This window comes from Emys orbicularis, chromosome 8, assembly GCF_028017835.1.
Source record: "Emys orbicularis isolate rEmyOrb1 chromosome 8, rEmyOrb1.hap1, whole genome shotgun sequence".
NCBI classification, from domain to species: Eukaryota; Metazoa; Chordata; order Testudines; family Emydidae; genus Emys; species Emys orbicularis.
The window spans coordinates 43,252,545-43,269,663 of NC_088690.1; the positions used below are offsets into that span (position 1 = coordinate 43,252,545).

The window sequence follows — 17,119 nt, forward strand, 5'->3', positions numbered from 1 at the left end:
CAGACAGGAAGCAAGTCCCAGCTCATCTCTAGAAAATGAAAACGTTCTTAGAGTTTCATTTTAAGGAGGGTGCTCAAGAACATACATCAAGAAAGAGAAGGATACGGGGGAAAGAGGGAGAGTTAATTTGATAGTATGTGTGGAATTATTCTGCAGTCATCTGCAATACAAGGCCACCTTGTGGTCTGCCCACCAGTTTAGATTGCTCTGTCACGCATAAGTTCTCCCACTTTGAGCACTGACTGTTGACTGTAAGGCTAGAAATTATTGTTTTCCAGAAAAATTGAGTCAAATGAGACCCAATGTAAATGCCCGCAACTCCATTGAAGCCATAAGAGCGGCACCCAGTTACACCAGGACTGAATTGGGCTGATTGTCTAGTCCATATTAAGCTAAGCCTTACATATCAGAGGAAATATATTTAATATATTTCTAGGAATGCCACATTCTATAAACCTGGCGTTGGTTGGACATAACCCTCCACAAATAATTAGTACAGTAGCCTGCTGATAAAACTGCAAATTAAGACCTCATCACCCACAACAGAACAGCAATGCAATGTTTAGAGAGAAAAACAATGTGCTAAAACACACACAGTAGTTATCAACTCACTGCACACACTGCAGCTAAAAAAACCTCCATAGCTAGTAAGTATGGCTGGTTGAGAAATGTTTGACAAAACTTCTTTCATCAGAAAATGCTGATTCATTGAAACCAAAGCTTTTCATGAAACCATTGGCTTCAATTAAGCTTTAGTCAAGAAGGTTTCGCAGGTCAAAGGGAGACACCCACTCAAGAATAGCCAACTGTCAGGTGGTGAGGGCACTCACCTGAGATGTGGGAGACCCTGGTTCAAATTTCTGCTCCAGATCAGGTAGAGCTGTGAACACCAGGCTAGAGAGTCAGTTTCTCTCTCTCAGACCCATGAATATTTGTACATACAAAGTAGAAGAGCTTCAACATGAGACAGTGAGAGAGAGAAAACTCTACAGCTCAGAACACTTGCCTGGGATGTGGCCCTTATCAGAGCTTTGCTGAAATCATACTACCTCTGTGAAACATTTCACTTTAGACAATTGTGCAAATTCCAGTGAGAATTTTTTCATCAGAACTTCTCCAACTAGCTCGTTAGAAGTACTTGCTATACACACACAACATTTTCTGATTTTACAATATTTCATATGATAGTAGGTTATTCAAAGTGTTGTGCAGGAAGCTACAATACATCTTAGAAGAGGCTCCACACTCATGGATTACAATGTGCCCTATCTTTAATGCCCATTACATTGTATTTCACGCTGTATTTCATATTATCTCCGTCCTTCATTCTTATTTTTCAGAGGAACTGAATATTCTGTTTAACTGGAATTAAGGAATCTTTTAGGATTCTCAGCTTTCTTCCCCAGAAGAATACTTCCTCCCAGCAAATCATACGCACAATAGGCTACATTGCACAACTGGACTTAGCTGGATTTTAGCTCTAGGTGCTAACTTGGATTGTAAGCGTTTTCGGGCAGGGACCATCTTTTTTTTCTGTGTGTGTACAATGGCCAACACAACAGGGCTCTGATTTAGGACTGGGGCTACTAGCACTACCGCAACACTAATAAACAACAACAGGAGTGCATGGGACTTTGCTCCCCTCAGAGACAAGTGGGTGGGGAATAGGCCGGAAGAAAGCAGAGTCATAACTCTGAGCTGGTTGACTGCAGGAGGTGTGGGGAAGAAGTAAGTTATACCCTTAAAAGGGCTGTAACAAATTATTCATCCAGTATAACTGGGGAGGCACAATGACTCAGGGGATCCCTCCGGGGACAGTGCAGCTACAAACTGCCCCTTATTCAGGGCTGATTCACAAATGCACAACCTAGATCTGTTGTTTTTTTAAAACACTTCAATATTTGTGTGTGAGGTTTTTGGGTGAAAAGATTTAATTAGGCTAAGTTTACTACAGCTCACTACACAAGAGAAAAAACCCCTTCTGACACTTTTCTAGCAGAACATGGGAGCCTTCAGAGAAAGAGACAGTCAAACAAATGAAGAGGAAGCTCTGCCGGTATGCTATTTCTACATTTCCTTTACAAGCAACTCTAAATCTTTGAGTATGAGGTTATGCACCGCTTCAGAAGCACTTCGTCACATCAAAGCCAAACTCTCATTTCTAGAGCATAACACCCAAGACTGTTTTTCAGTGCATGGTGAGTTTATGCAAAATAGGGCATGAAATTCAAACACAGGACACTCCAAAAGGAAGTGTATCCTCGAGTGTTCCCCAGTGGGTGATGTCTTCCTGATTCATATATTTCAAGCATAGTTGGCAGAGTGAATGGGTTTGCACGAAACATTATCTTTTACTTCATGAAGTTCTCTGACAATAGTTTTTTGGGGACTTAGTATTTATTATTGTTTCACCTGATTCAAAACCAAAAACTGCAATAACTTGGATACACGTGCTAAACAGCTGTATATTAATGGGTTAAGAAGCCATTCACTTGTTAGCTGTTTGTGTATGCACATCTGTATCCTCTGTTGAAATGTTATTTTGTAACTTCCTGCAGCAATATTCCTCATTAAGTCACATCAGCTATTCCTATGTGTTGTTATAGCAACAGTACTGTAGGGTGACTCTTTTTCATCTTTCTCCAGTCATGGAGATTTCTCCTAGTTTAACTGTACTATGATAAGGCAAATATGAGTGTTGTTGTGTTGATGGTGGTGTATTTTTAACAACACAGTCAACCTACAAGTCCTGCACTTCAAATACAGAATTAGAGTGTCTTCTTAAAACCATTTCCCACTGATATTTAAGAAGACGGCTATAAAAATAAACCATATTGCAATGTAATACTGAGTCTACATTCATCCTTTAAACAGGCAACAGTTTAAATACACTGAAGCACCTGGCCACACATGAAGAGTATATGTACAATTAATCTGTGTTCATTTACTATTTACAGTATCTCAGCAATTAAATGCTTTTGTTGACTGTAATCTTTGGGCCCAATCCAGCAAACACTACAGATTTGTGTTTATTATGCTGAGTAGGCCCACTGAGGTCAATATAACTAGACATGATAGTAAGCTCTACACACTCAGGGTTGTTTTCAGGATTGGACCCATGTTTGTAATAAATACTGTATTTTAGCTATATAATAAATTAAATGTTTGTTTGTGGTAATTTCATAAACTGCAAGTTGTCTAATGCATTGACATCTTAATAGCTTTGACTAAAAGTACAGTTATTCTGCAACAAGTTGGAACGAACAGATCGGGTCAGATTTTCAAAGTAGCATGGTTCCTATTTAGGCACTTAAATAAGCGTGAGATTTTCACAAATGTCCAGCACCCTGCAACAACCATTATGTAATTTATGGCCAGATTACATGCTGAGCTTTTTGAAGCCCTGACCCTTAATTCTTCCCCTAAAATGAGTTTAATCAGCATAGACAGACAGACAGACAGACAGACAGTAATGCAGCAGCCATTTCAGTAGCGACTGCTATGGTTAACATTGCAAAACATTTCCCTTACAAACCTATTTTTACTCTTTCTGAAACACCACGGTCTTTGCCCAAATGTTGGGGTTTTTTTTTTTTTTTTAAGTTTTGAGCAAAACCTCTTTGACCATTGGATTCAGGAGAAGATAAAAGGTAAATATACATTTTCCCCTATTTTATAAGTAATTTCACCATTTCCATCACACATAAAACTTGAATAACTTGGGATTTGTGCAGTTAACTGCAAGGGTACTGGGAAGTCACCCCTACTTGCCACAATCTTCAGACAGGCAAGAGGAGTACAACACAGCCCATCCACTGCCTCAATTCCTGTCTATGGTTGGAGCAGTGACCCCAGCCTCTGATACACTCGTCTCTTTTTGATACTTCCTCTTGTTGTGCCCTGTGGTTTTGGGTGGGTTTTTGTTTGTTTGTTTTGTTTCTATAGGTTAGTACTAGGTAACTGTCTGCCCTGGGTAACACTCTCACACAAACCTCTATTCTGTCACCCTACTCAGACCATTTATATTTGAAGATGTCACAGGGAATAGCGATGACTCCACTATGTAGTTAATACCCAGATCTACATCTCAGTTCCATCAGATCCAGTCAATGCAGTTGAACGACTTATCCAGTGTCAGGCCAAGGTCAGTGCATGGGTGAGAGTCATCAGGTTGAGCGTCAGACCACTAAAACCCAGGTAATGATGTCTGCACCAGAAAAAATGGCATAGCTGCTATGTGCTCCTTCAACTGAGCAAGCATACCTGCTCTCTGTTACCCAGCCAGGAGCACATTTTCCCCATCAGTGCTTGGCAAGGATGTAGCATTCTTTACTTACAAACCTGACAACAATCACCCATGCCTTAGTCACCTCATGCATGGATTCCTCATGGGGCTATGCACAAGGCCAGCGCTTCCACTAGGCGATCCTAGGCGGTCACCTAGGGCAGCAGGATTTGGGGGGCGGCATTTTGCCGCCCTTGGCGGAAATTCGGCGGCGGGGGGTCCTTCCGCTCCAGAGCTTCGGCGGAAACTCGGCGGCGGGTCCTTCACTCACTCCGGGACCCGCCGCCGAAGTGCCCCAAAGACGCGGAGCGGAAGGACCCCCGCCGCCGAAGACCCCAGGCCCCCTGAATGCTCAGAGGAGGAGAGCTGCCGCCTAGGGCGGCAAAAACTCTGGCGCGACTCCTGGCTATGCACAAAGACCACTCAAACTTCAAGTAGCAAAGAATCTACCCATCTGTTTAATATGCAATCAATGTTTTAGATAAGGAACATATTATACTTCTGCTTGCTCTACAATCAACACTTTATAGGTAAAAAACACAACTGCGGTTCTAAATGACTTAGGTCCTGATTACCAAGAGACCACCTCTCTCCTCATGTAATTGCAATCAGATGAAGTACTTCAAGAAACAGCTCTCTGGTTTAAACGAGCAAAATCGTTTCACTGAACAGCCTTCAACTCTGGAAATTTTTCCTCTCCTTCAGCCCAGATGTGTTAATGTTTAGGGCACACATTACATTCTATCTGTTTTCCTAGGTTTTTCCTGAGGGGGGAGTTTGAAAGGGAGCAAGTGGTCTATAGGGAGAGTTTGTTGCTTTTATATGGTGGGAGGGAGATTCTTAGGGATGTTCAGTGGTTTGAGGAAAATAATTGTTTGATGGGAAGAGATTATTTGGATGTATACTTTTATGTTTAGAGCTTTAGTCAGATGCTTGATACACTGGAATAACTAAAATAAAACGGAAAAATCAAATGCCTGTGAAGAAACAAAGATGTTTACAAGCTATAGATCGACCTACTTATACAACCCTCATCCCCCCTAGTGTCTGAGGACCTCCTATGCACTTTATGCAGATAACATGCAAGCGACCACAGCCAATGCTGCCACTCAATCTCACATCTCCGTTCTGTCCTGTTCACTCACGTAAGGTGTTGGGAAAAAAGTTAGAGAAATGTTCCCATTTTGCACATCTCAGGAGCATGCAGCTTTAAAAGATAATGCCAAATTGCGCTACTTATACATTCTCAGTTGATTCATGCTGAGAAACAATTGTTATCTTTTCAAATTTATGACTGCTGCTCTGAGGAAGAAGGCTGGAGTTTCCTTTTACAAATCATAAACAATACTGGGTCAACATTTTATCTGACACAGAAGGGGAAAAATATATTCATGTATTATTGTACTCCATTTGTTGACTTTTGGACCCATAGTCCTCTCCAGGAAGTGTTACTTTTACATTCGAATCTCTAATTTAGCTAACAGATGTGAAAAATAACTTGTAGCCAAATAACTCCATAGTGACTACTCAACTGCTGATGTGAAGAGCACATTATTTCAGCAAAGGCTGCTGCTAACTTATGCTGAAAACTTCTCTCCGTCTGTCTTCCCTGATAATGTAAGACTTAGCATACTGTGCCAATTCAACCTACTTTCAATCCAACCACAATTCTTTGGGGAAGAGGAAAGGGACAAGGGCTCTTTGAAAAACAAACACAGAAGATATGTGGATCTGGGTAAAAATCGTTTTAAAAAGAAAAAAATAGTGAGCATAATACCAGATCCTCACTTTGGTGCAAGAGCAGCTCTTAAACACATAAATAAATACAAATTGTGGAACACCAACCATGCAAATCTGATAATGTCAAATAACACGATTAATGGTACTTGAATTCTACATGGGTATATGGAGATGCACAGAGGTTAAATCAGGAACCCCAGACAATAAGTTACTGGCAAATCTAGGAATAGACTCCAGCAGTCCTGATTCTCAGGCTCTACTAGCAATATTGCCTCATGTGGTACATGAACATTTTTTTAGCATTATTTCAAACATACAACAGTTTCTAATACTGTCTGTACTTCCTTCATATCATTTCATTTGTCCCTCACCTTACAATCTCTTTTTGATTTCTCTAGTTTTGTTTTGTTCCTATTTACTCTTTAGTTAAAATGACAAATGGAACATAAGTAGATTATGCACATTCCCTTCTTTATTAACTACTTCCTTTAAAGAAATTCCAATCACTTTTGAACTATTAAAGAAAAAAGTTGTAATTAAAACCATTTACAGATTCATGGTACATTTTAACTCATTCAAATAAAAACAATACATGAGCACCAGGTGTTGAGCTCTGATAGCAGCAAAATAGAGGAGGATTTTAGTCTTAAATTTGTACACTTTCTGCATAAATGACCACCAATTCATAGTGGGTTGCTAGCTATTTCATCAGCAACAATAGCTCTGCCTCATTTAGTATGGTTTTGAAGCCTCCGTTCCTTCACATCCAGCCTCAGATCTCCACTCAACTATATCTATTCTCTCTCTCTTCCCTGTCTTCTGCCTGAGATGTACCTGGAGAACAATGGGCAGCCAACTTCTCTACACATAAGACTGCTGGTAAGGAAAGAAAATAGTGTGGCCAGCTCATAAGGGCATGGTAGAAAAATTCATTAACTGCACACTGAGCCCTGGCTTCTGTGACTGAGAAAGACCTGCCAATGATATTAGATACAAGCCAGATGCCTAATGCCTTGACACAAAGGGCAATGGCAGAGCTATGACTGAACAAGATGCTTGTGGTTCTTTCAAAAATCTGACTCCAGCTTTTATTTGCAAGGATCCTTCAGAGAAACTGACACATCCGTTGAGACAGAGGATTTCTCAAACTAATATTTATTATTAGTTTAATATTATGATATTTCAAAATTAATACAGGGCAAGTTCTTCATTCTTCTATCATGGCCCTTAAAGTGTATATCTGATCTACACAGGATCTCTTGGACCTGAATCCAGCCTGTTCTTCTCTAACCTTCTTCCACTGCCTCTTTCATCCTGTGTAGTATCACCACTTTCCCCACAAAAGGCTTTCCCTACAAAGGGTACTCCCCTCCAGTTCATCAGTGAGATCACCTTTTTTTTGTTTGTTTCTGATAATGATTGCATCATGATAGAAGGATTCCATCATAGAAAAATGTATAGAATGGCATGCTCCCCTCTTCATCAATTTAACTGATTTTCAAAAGGCATTTGACAGCCTACACAGATGTACGTTCTGGAATGCTCTTCAGTCCTACAGATCCCAGATAAAGTTATCAACATAATCAAGGCCATGTACAGATATGCAAAGTGCTACATAAGTGTGGACAATCAGACAATAGAGTGGTTCAATGTGAACACTTGAATGAATGAGGGCTGCATTTTATCTCCACTACAGTAACTCCTCACTTAACGTTGTAGTTATGTTCCTGAAAAATGCAACTTTAAGTGAAACGATGTTAAACGAATCCAATTTTCCCATAAGATTTAATGTAAATGCGGGGGGTTAGGTTCCAAGGAAATTTTGGGGGGGCAGACAAAAGGCATTATATACTGTACAGTACTGTACTGTGGTTGGGAAGTGCCCCTGGCTTACCCCGCACAGGCACAACCCGCTGCAGTCAAGGACGCTAGGAAGCGCCTTGCGCAGCAGCAGCGGCCGCTTCCCCCCAGAAGAACAGGCGCCGACTTTGCCGGGGGATGCTCCAGGCCCGCCTCTTCCCATCCCCGCTCCACTCCAGGCTCACCTCTTCCCATCCCCACTCCACCTCCTCTCTGGAGCACGCCGCATCCCCGCTCCTCCCCCTCTCTCCCAGAAAGTCCTTAGCGCCGCCAAACAGGTGGGGGAAGCGCTGGGAGGGAGGGGGAAGAGGCGGAGAAGAGGAACTTGTGCAATGCTCCCTTGTAAAGTCGCTGCTCTTCCACAGGATCTTACAAGCAGTGGACAGAGCAGGCAGCCAAACGACGTTATAAAGGAGCACTGCACAACTTTAAATGAGCATGTTCCCTAATGGAGCAGCGACGTAACTTCAAAACAACATTAAGCGGGAGGACATTAAGTGAGGAGTTACTGTATTTGGCTCTGCCATAGGCTGGATAACAAAGAAGTGTATTAGCAGCACAAACACCGGAGACAGCATGAGTAGATGGCAAATGCTTAGAAGATGTAGACTTTATTGCTGATACTGCACTATTGAGCAACACCCCCAAAAAGTTACAAACAAAGACTGACAACCTGGCAAAAATAGCAGGCTAAGTAGGGCTCAAAATTCGTTATGCTAAAACAAACACCTCTGAAACCCAGACGTCAAGCAGTAACATCATTTTAGAAGGCAAAAATATCAAGAACGTAGAACAGTTCATCTACCTGGGCAGCACCATATTAACCTAACAGAGATCTCAAAAAGAAAGCAACATCAAGGATAGGAAAGGCACCCTCAGCATTTACTAAACTCAGCAATGTAGGGAAATCAAAGACACACAGCCCCAGAACAAAAGTGAGAATTTTCAATTCAAACACAATCTCAGTGGCAACATATGACTGCGAGAGCTGGACAGCGACTAAAACATCAAACAGAAAACTAGACACCCTTGAAAATAAAGGTCTAAAAAAGATTCTGGGTATTGGTTAGAAAGACTTCATTAACAATGAAGAGATCCAAGAAATCACGAACCAGCAGTCCACCACAATCAGACGAAGCTGTCAAGTGGAAACCAACTAGTACAAGGAAACGAGGGTGTCCAAGAGCAGCCTTAAGAACCCCCCTTAACAGAGACGGCTGAATAGTCAATCCCAACACCATACAGCAAATGGAAGCAGCAGCAGATGACAGAGAGGAATGGAAGAGACTGGTTTTCACCCTGTGCTCTAACATTGGGCCGGGAAGGATGTAAAAGAAAATAAAAAGGACTCTGAATTACGACATCTCTTAGGCAGCCTGCACAACATCTGCATTGACTTGGAGAAGTCTCGTCTGGCATCTGTTTTCTCCAACAATCTCTTCAATGACATCTTGCATAGAGAAGAAGCATTTTTCTCCAAACTTAAACCTTTCACCCTGGAACTTAACATCCACTCTAGGGATATGTCTACACAGCATAAGCCCACCCCAAGCTAGCAGTGACGACAACGTAGTGTGAAATTCAGAATGAACTAGTGAGCCACATACATACCCGGGGTGCATTTTGGGCTTATACCAGGTGTGGGCAAACTACGGCCTGTGGGCCAGATCCGGCCCCTCAGGGCTTTGGATCCGGTCCGTGGGATTGCCACTCCTATGGTGCCGCGGGCCCCGGACCGCTCCCAGAAGCGGCTGGCGCCACATCCCTGTGGCCCCTGGGGGAGGGGGAGCAGAGGGCTCTGCACGCTGCCCTTGCCTGTGGGTACCTCCCCCGAAGCTCCCTTTGGCCGGGAACGGGGAACCGTTCGCTCCAAGTAAGCGGCACTGGGCTGGAGCCCGAACCCCTCCTGCACCCCGCCCCCCAACTCCCTGCCCTGAGCCCGCTGCCTGCACCCCAACCCTCTGCTGCACTCCACACCCCAACTCCCTGCCCTGAGCCTCCTGCCTGTACCCCAACCCCCTGCCACACCCCACACCCCTCCGGCACCCCAACTCCCTGCCCTGAGCCCCCTGCCTGCACCCCAACCCCGATGCACCACGCACCCCTCCTGCACCCCAACCTCCTGCCCTGAGCCCCCTGCCACACCCCACACCCCTCCTGCACCCCAATCCCCTGCCGAGCCCCCGCTGCACCCCTCCTGCACCCCAACTCCCTGCCCTGAGCCCCCTGCCTGCACCCCAACCCCCTGCCATACCCCGCACCCCTCCTGCATCCCAACCCCCAGCCCTGAGCCCCCTTGTATACACCCCACACCCCTCCTCTGCCCCAACCCCTTGCCCTGAGCCCCTTCCTGCACACTGCACCCCCTCCCACACCCCACACTCCCTCCCGCACCCCAACCCCCTGCCCCTCCATGCAATTTCCCCACCCAGATGTGGCCCGCGGGCCAAAACGTTTGCCCACCCCTGGCTTATACCATCTATGCTGAAGCCTGCACTGCTGTGTCTTCACTGTTATTGCTACCTGCACTAGCTGGATTCAAGCTAGCTTGGGAAGGCTACGCTCACCATTATAATTATGAAAAAGCTGAAAAATGCACAACACTGAGTGTTCTGCTACAATTTTAACAGAACAGGACTAAATTAAACACACTATGAGTAAACCATTAATAAATCAGTATCCAGTTATGAACAATATATATATTTTACTCATTAACAAAGTTGTGCTTAACATCTATTTCCATTTTCAAGTGACAAGATTAAGATTGCCAGTTTTAAAGTACAAAAGCTTCTCTAGACAGTTGTATGAGACTCAGATAATCCAAACTGCATGAAACAGTATATCCTTGCTGATCTCTAGAGTTCTTTTTCAGTCCAAAAGGCTGAGATGTTTAAAAAAAGAAAGTAATGGGGGAGGGGAGTTTTTACAGCAGTTTCCTGTCTGCTTTTGTGGTTTTGACTCTTATGCATATCTTCTGAATCTTTACAATGCCTTAAGGTTGTTTAGATATTGTTTAAAGAATGGCGACCTTACTTTAAGCACTGTTGTAATAAAAACAAACAGAGCATTGTACTGTCCATGAGCATACGGCTGGAAGCTGAAGCTAGACAAATAAGGTGTAATTTCTTACTTACAAAAGACAATCGCTGTGCTGGTTAGTATCTTAGTATCAGTATTTTGTTTTATACTGAGACTGTGCTCATGCTGCATATGACATGAAAATTAAAGACAGACAATTCCCAGAAGAGCGTACAATCCAATGACAACAACAAAAAAGCAGGATAGACCAGGAAATGCAGAGTAGTAGATTTTGAATTATTGCTGTTTTTAACTCACATCTGTTCTATACACCACTGCTATTTGGTTCTGTGAAACCACTGGACCAAACTCATTTCTAGTCAGGGCTTTGGAGCGGAGCCCAGAGCTGGAGCATGGAGCAGCTCCGGAGCAGTGGAGCTGCAGGTTTTTGCCTGGAGCTGGAGCGGAGCCGGAGCACAGCTCCAAAGCCCTGCTAGTAATATTGAAACATGAAAGTGTTTTAATATAAGTAAAAACAGTACAGGCACAACAGAATCCTTCTCTCATTTTGATACCATTTTGCATTTAACTATTGGAATTTGTGCACATCATATTTTAAAAACAAAATACATCAGAAATTGATCATGTGACATCTCTAGCTCTTTCAAGTGTGACTCATGTAGTGAAATTAGCGGAAGAACACACGCACACTACCTTGTGACTTGATACATGGATGCCATCCTCTTTGAATTCCTCCCCCTTCCACTCCTCCCCACCCATTTATTTGATGGGGGGGGGGGTGGTTATCATCATTGGTGGGTTTTAGAATTTTATTTTCAAAAACATTCTTCACATCCATTCTAGCACAATTCTTCCACCGCTCCACACAGGGGCAATAAAATCCCCTGGCTTTATTCCCCTAGAAGTAAAAAACTTACTTGGGATGTTAGTTTTGATGACATAAACAACAAGAATCTTTTATTGCAACAGTGTGCAATAGTCCATGGTGATAATTCCTGGCAACTGGTATGTTTGCTGTTATTTTAAGAACTGCAACAGCAGGTGAGAGTTAGGGCAGATCAAACTTACAAAGCCAATTTCTGAACACGGAAAAGTAAAGTAAGATAGAATTCTAATATTGCTACCCCATCCTTTACAAAATGTGCTTCAGATAGGAGACTATTCCACTTCAGTTTTCATTTCAAGTGTAGATGGATATTTTGAATTCTTAATGTAAATATATATTTAAATATTCATACTGTGGTAAATACAATATAGGCAAATCAAAATTACACACACACACACACACACACATATTATACATAGTGACATTTTGTAGAAGACCATTTCTTAGCATAATATATATTTTATGGGTAAGTGCAATAATTTTCTGTTTCTGTGAAAAGCAAGACATGAGGGAGAGGACTGACTGTCTCAGGAGGTTGGTAATGGGACACAGAACCTTCATCTAAGGTTGCTGGGAAAATATATGGCTATCAAACTGCTAATACATCATTTGCTCAAACGAAATATATAAACTGTATGTGAAACCCTTTGGGGTACAATCTATTAAACATTGTTTGCAATGAGAACATTTTCTATTTCTATAAACTGTGCTAATAAGAATTATTTATGAAGATGATAATGGTCTTATTTAACTAGGGAGCAATACTGAAATATGTGTCAGTCATTCAATTATACAGTTAACGTGGTCAGGAAGTGTGGCAACAGCTTGAGCAGATTAGATTTTTATATTCTAACTGTTTTTTGGGGGGAGGGGAGCATGTTAATAAGCAATTAAAACTTCCCAGATTCATGCTATTCATTGCTACATATTCAATTTCAAACATAAAAAAACAATAGATGTGTTAAAGAATAAAGCAGGTCTACGAATGAATGAATGCTAAGTAAGATCATTGAAACAGTCCAGTGCCAAGACTTCAAAGACATTGTCAACAACTGGTATGTATGTGTTTACTCTACACTGTTTGTAATATGCTTTTACAAGCTTGACCAAAAAATCCTTTAGTTAACAGATTTTCCCTTTTTATTTTAACAAACATTGATTTTTCCCCACTTCTGTTTCCATCAGAACAGAAATCTCTTGTACTGCACACATTCAACGATATTCACTTCAGGAATGGATTGATTCCAAAACTTGACTAAAGCACTAAGTCACCGCAATGCTGAATTGTATAAAAGCCTACTAGACACAGGAAGAAATATTCTGGTCCTTCTTACTGGGGTGAAGTGGAGGGAGCCAAGTGCAAGGGAGGAAGAGAGAGGAAACAAGGGAGGAAAGAGTGAGATAAAAGTAGGGTTGCCAACCCTCCAGGATTGACCGGGAGTCTCCAGGAATTAAAGATTAATCTTTAATTAAAGATTATGTTGTGTGATGAAATCTCCAGGAATACATCCAACCAAAATTGGCAACCCTAGATAAAAGGGAGAAAAATGAGAAACAAAAGCAAATAAGGAGAATGAAGAGGAAAAGAGAAAGAAAACTGAAAAGGTAGAAACAGAGCTCTTTTGAATCCATTTGTATTTCACTGGGTACTACATTGTTACAGCTTAACTATGCTGTTCTAGATCTATTCCCATTTACATTGAGATCAAGGCTCAGTCCTCAGCCCAGTGCTTTTCTGAACAAACATAATGCAAAGAGCTGAGATTTTGTTTGCATGGTGCAGTGTGATTTTTTTTGGTCTTTGCCCATTGAAATTACCTCAGTTGTCCATCCTGCATGGCTATTAGAACAATACACTTGGTGATGTATATCACATGGGCCTACTGACATTAACACCATGAACAGGTGGAGCATGGCTCTACAAAAACCTCCCACAGCCTATTAACAGTAGTAGAAGAGCAGGAAAGAAAAAGGATTCCAAATGAGATTCGCTGGGCTGCTAATGCACCAGGATCCTCAGGCCATGAGAAGCTTCACACAGAAGAGGATTTTGCCCTGAGGATTTGTCTGCCCAATGTGTGATGAACTCACACCGATCAATGTAAAGCCATCAGACGGTTTGTGGCATTCTGTCAAATTGATTCTTTTGCACAAAGCCAAGGCAGGCTTAATGAAATTGCACACAGCTCATAGCACTTTTGAAAATGCTAACCTTGCTTTCAACATTTTACCTAACATTACAAAATAGATTTACACCAGGATTCAGCTTTTTCCTCATTTCTAATTTAAAATATATATGAATCAAAAATGCATAGTTCATTCAAAAATAACCATTAATGATCAATTCAAGAGATTCCCCTGACGTATTTACTACACAGTTTGAAGAGTGGAGACATGGAGGAGTAGAAACAGAATATAAAATAAAAATATAATGGGCCCAATACAACGCTTACAATAAGCATAATTTGGTTTTGTGAACAGTTCCATTGAGTTCAGTGGGGTGACTCGTGACTAAAGCATATTCAACATGAATAAGGATTGCAGAATCAGGTCCAATATTAATTATGTTCAAGTAGTGAAGTAGCCATCTAACACCAAATATTAGAGTTCTGCCTATTAGGGGATTGAAACATAGCTTAAAATGGTTTTCAACAACTGTTCCCATTGAACCACCGTAGAAAACAGTTCAAGTGCTAATGTGGGCAAAATCATTTAAAAACATACAATTAAGACAGCAAGTCTTTCTAAAATGGTATCGGAAATGGTTTTGTCTGGTTTCCACAACCATCAGAATCATTTTCAGTTCCAGTTCAGAAGGAATCATTTGGAAAACTATCATCAATAACATTGATTTCCTAGCTTACATGAGTCTTAACTGATCAAAACATCTATGCCTTTATCATCACAATTTATTGTAGATCCTCACTGCATAGGTCTTTTTGTTCTGTGTCTGTACAGTGCCTAGCACAATGGGATCCTGGTCCATGACTAGGGCTCCGAGTCACTACAATAATACAAATAATAATTATTAATAATAATGGATTCTCCCCTCTGCTCCGATTCTGCCTTTTTCTCCTCATACTTTTCCTTTCTGTGTCTTGCTATTTTCTTAATTTCTCCTCTTTCCTTCGTTTTCATTTCATACAGACTAATAGGGTGTTAATCTTCAGAACCACCAGGGAACCACTAGCAAAGCTGCAACCTAGAAAGGGAGAGACCAGTTTATATTCCACGCCCACCCTTTCGAACTCAACACTCTTATTACTGGGGTATTGTTAATTTGGTATTGACAACACTGGTAAACTAACTACTGGATTTAGGCAACTGTGCAAGGCACAGGTGGAGTATCGTGTCTCGAGAGAAATGAAATGTTCCCACAAAGACCAGAACAATGAGAAGATCTAAATACCGGCTAACCTCAAATGAAGGACCTTCTGCGAAGTGCTGGATATCCTCAGCTCCCATTCAATTTTGTGCCCAGCCTTTTGCAGGAGGTGCTCTGTCCACTAAAAAGGTCTTTGCCCTAAATTTCTGCATTAACTCCAGGCTTCAAAATTGAATATATCGTTAATCTAATCCCTATGAAGTGGATGTGAAAACTGTTACTTTTATGTCAGAATGTTCTCTGGTTGTGGCGTCTGCCGTTCCTGAATTACATTAATACTTATGTATGTGTGGAGGATGGGATTAGTATAGATCTCCATCAAGAAACAGGAAATAGAGATGTCAACTGCTCCATAAAATCCACATAACCAAGGGACATTTTACTATCAAGCGTTTAGTATTCCAGCTCTTTTCTATGTTTATGTCCTGTGTAACTCCTTACAAACTTTTGATTAAATTATCTAACGTTTGCTGGATAGGAATACCTCAAATTTTTTCAGGAAGCAGAAAACATCATTGCTGTGTTTTAATAGACCTCTTACACAGAAAACTTAATTTATCACTTTATTTTATTAAGAAATTTTCGTAGTCAGGGTGCAAAATTATGGGAAAGACACTTGATAATGGAAGCAAAAAGATCGAAAGACCTGAAAACTAATACGGTCTCCATAAGCTTTTCCCACTGCAAGGATTTCTATAGATCTTGTTTTCTGCTGAATTGTTTAGGGTAAATGGAATTAAACCAGTTGCAGATATCTTGAGACTGAACCGTAAAGTCCAAAGACAAATGGAGCCCTTGAGGAGTTGCAAGTTGTACGACTGCAACAAATTGAGCTGTGCAAGGATATAGTAATAGTTACCATGGGTGGCTAGGATGCGCCTTTAGCTCTCCTAAAGTACCTGCTACAGTACTCCACATGAACGTAGCACAGCAACTCTCTCCCATGAGAACCCTCTACATAGCAGTCCCTTGCTTCCACATGCTCTTATTGCCAGTGTGGTTTTAATGAAACAGGAACAAGAGTCTTGCCTTGTATAAAGCAGAAACAACAGTGCCTATCCCGGTGGCTGTGGAACACTGCAAAGACTCAATGTGTTGTGGGAGTGATGAGGAGACCCAGCCCAGAGCTTGCATTTGCAGTGATTCAGACTGCTTACTAAAAATGTTATAAATGAGCCAGGCATGCTACCTAGTATGAGCACAAACATTTGAATCAATGTTAGACAGATGCTGGGTCAAATTAATTCCTTGGCGACTGCTGGCATAACCGGCTATGGAGCCCCCAGGGATGGAATATTAGCCTAGAGGGAGGGCACAGCAGCATAAGGTTGCCACAGCATGCACTCTATAGATGCACTGATTAAGTGCTCTTATGGGGTCCCATCCAGAACTTCAACTCTCCCTCCTATAGCAAACCTTCCAAAACAGGGAAGTGACAACACTGTCATCTGCCACCTCCCCAGGGCAATTGTCTCACTGGTGAAGATATCTTGCAAGCTTATGAATTGGTGAGTCAAGCCCATCACACACGTATGTAACTGAACTCTTCTTTGTAACATAGCTTTTTGTTACAATTAATTAAAAATATTCAGGTTGAATAAAATAAAATAAAATAAAATGGAAATCCTATAATAATGCCCAGAAGACAAAACAGCATCCAAGAAAATCAAAGATAATTTAGTTGCATTCCAGCTGAGGAGAAATCAGATTTTACAATATTTATTTTCTGCCTGCAAATCTGCATTTGATAAGATAGATCTGAAAATATAAACTTTATTCTTCAAATAAAAATCTTGCTTTATACCTTTCTTGGGTGCAAGTATGCGCTCTTGATCAAAAATACATACCAATTTATCAGAAGCTACACTAAACGGGGATGTCTAACCTAACCTCATCTTCACTAGTATTGATTAAACTTTTTCTG

At 41.5% G+C, this 17,119-nt stretch overlaps 1 protein-coding gene across 2 annotated transcripts in view; it reads right to left on the minus strand.

Annotated features, from left to right (window-relative positions):
* The window catches only part of VAV3 (vav guanine nucleotide exchange factor 3), a 238,636-nt gene that overhangs the window by 151,545 nt on the left and 69,972 nt on the right, over nucleotides 1–17,119 (minus strand). The window lies entirely within an intron of this gene.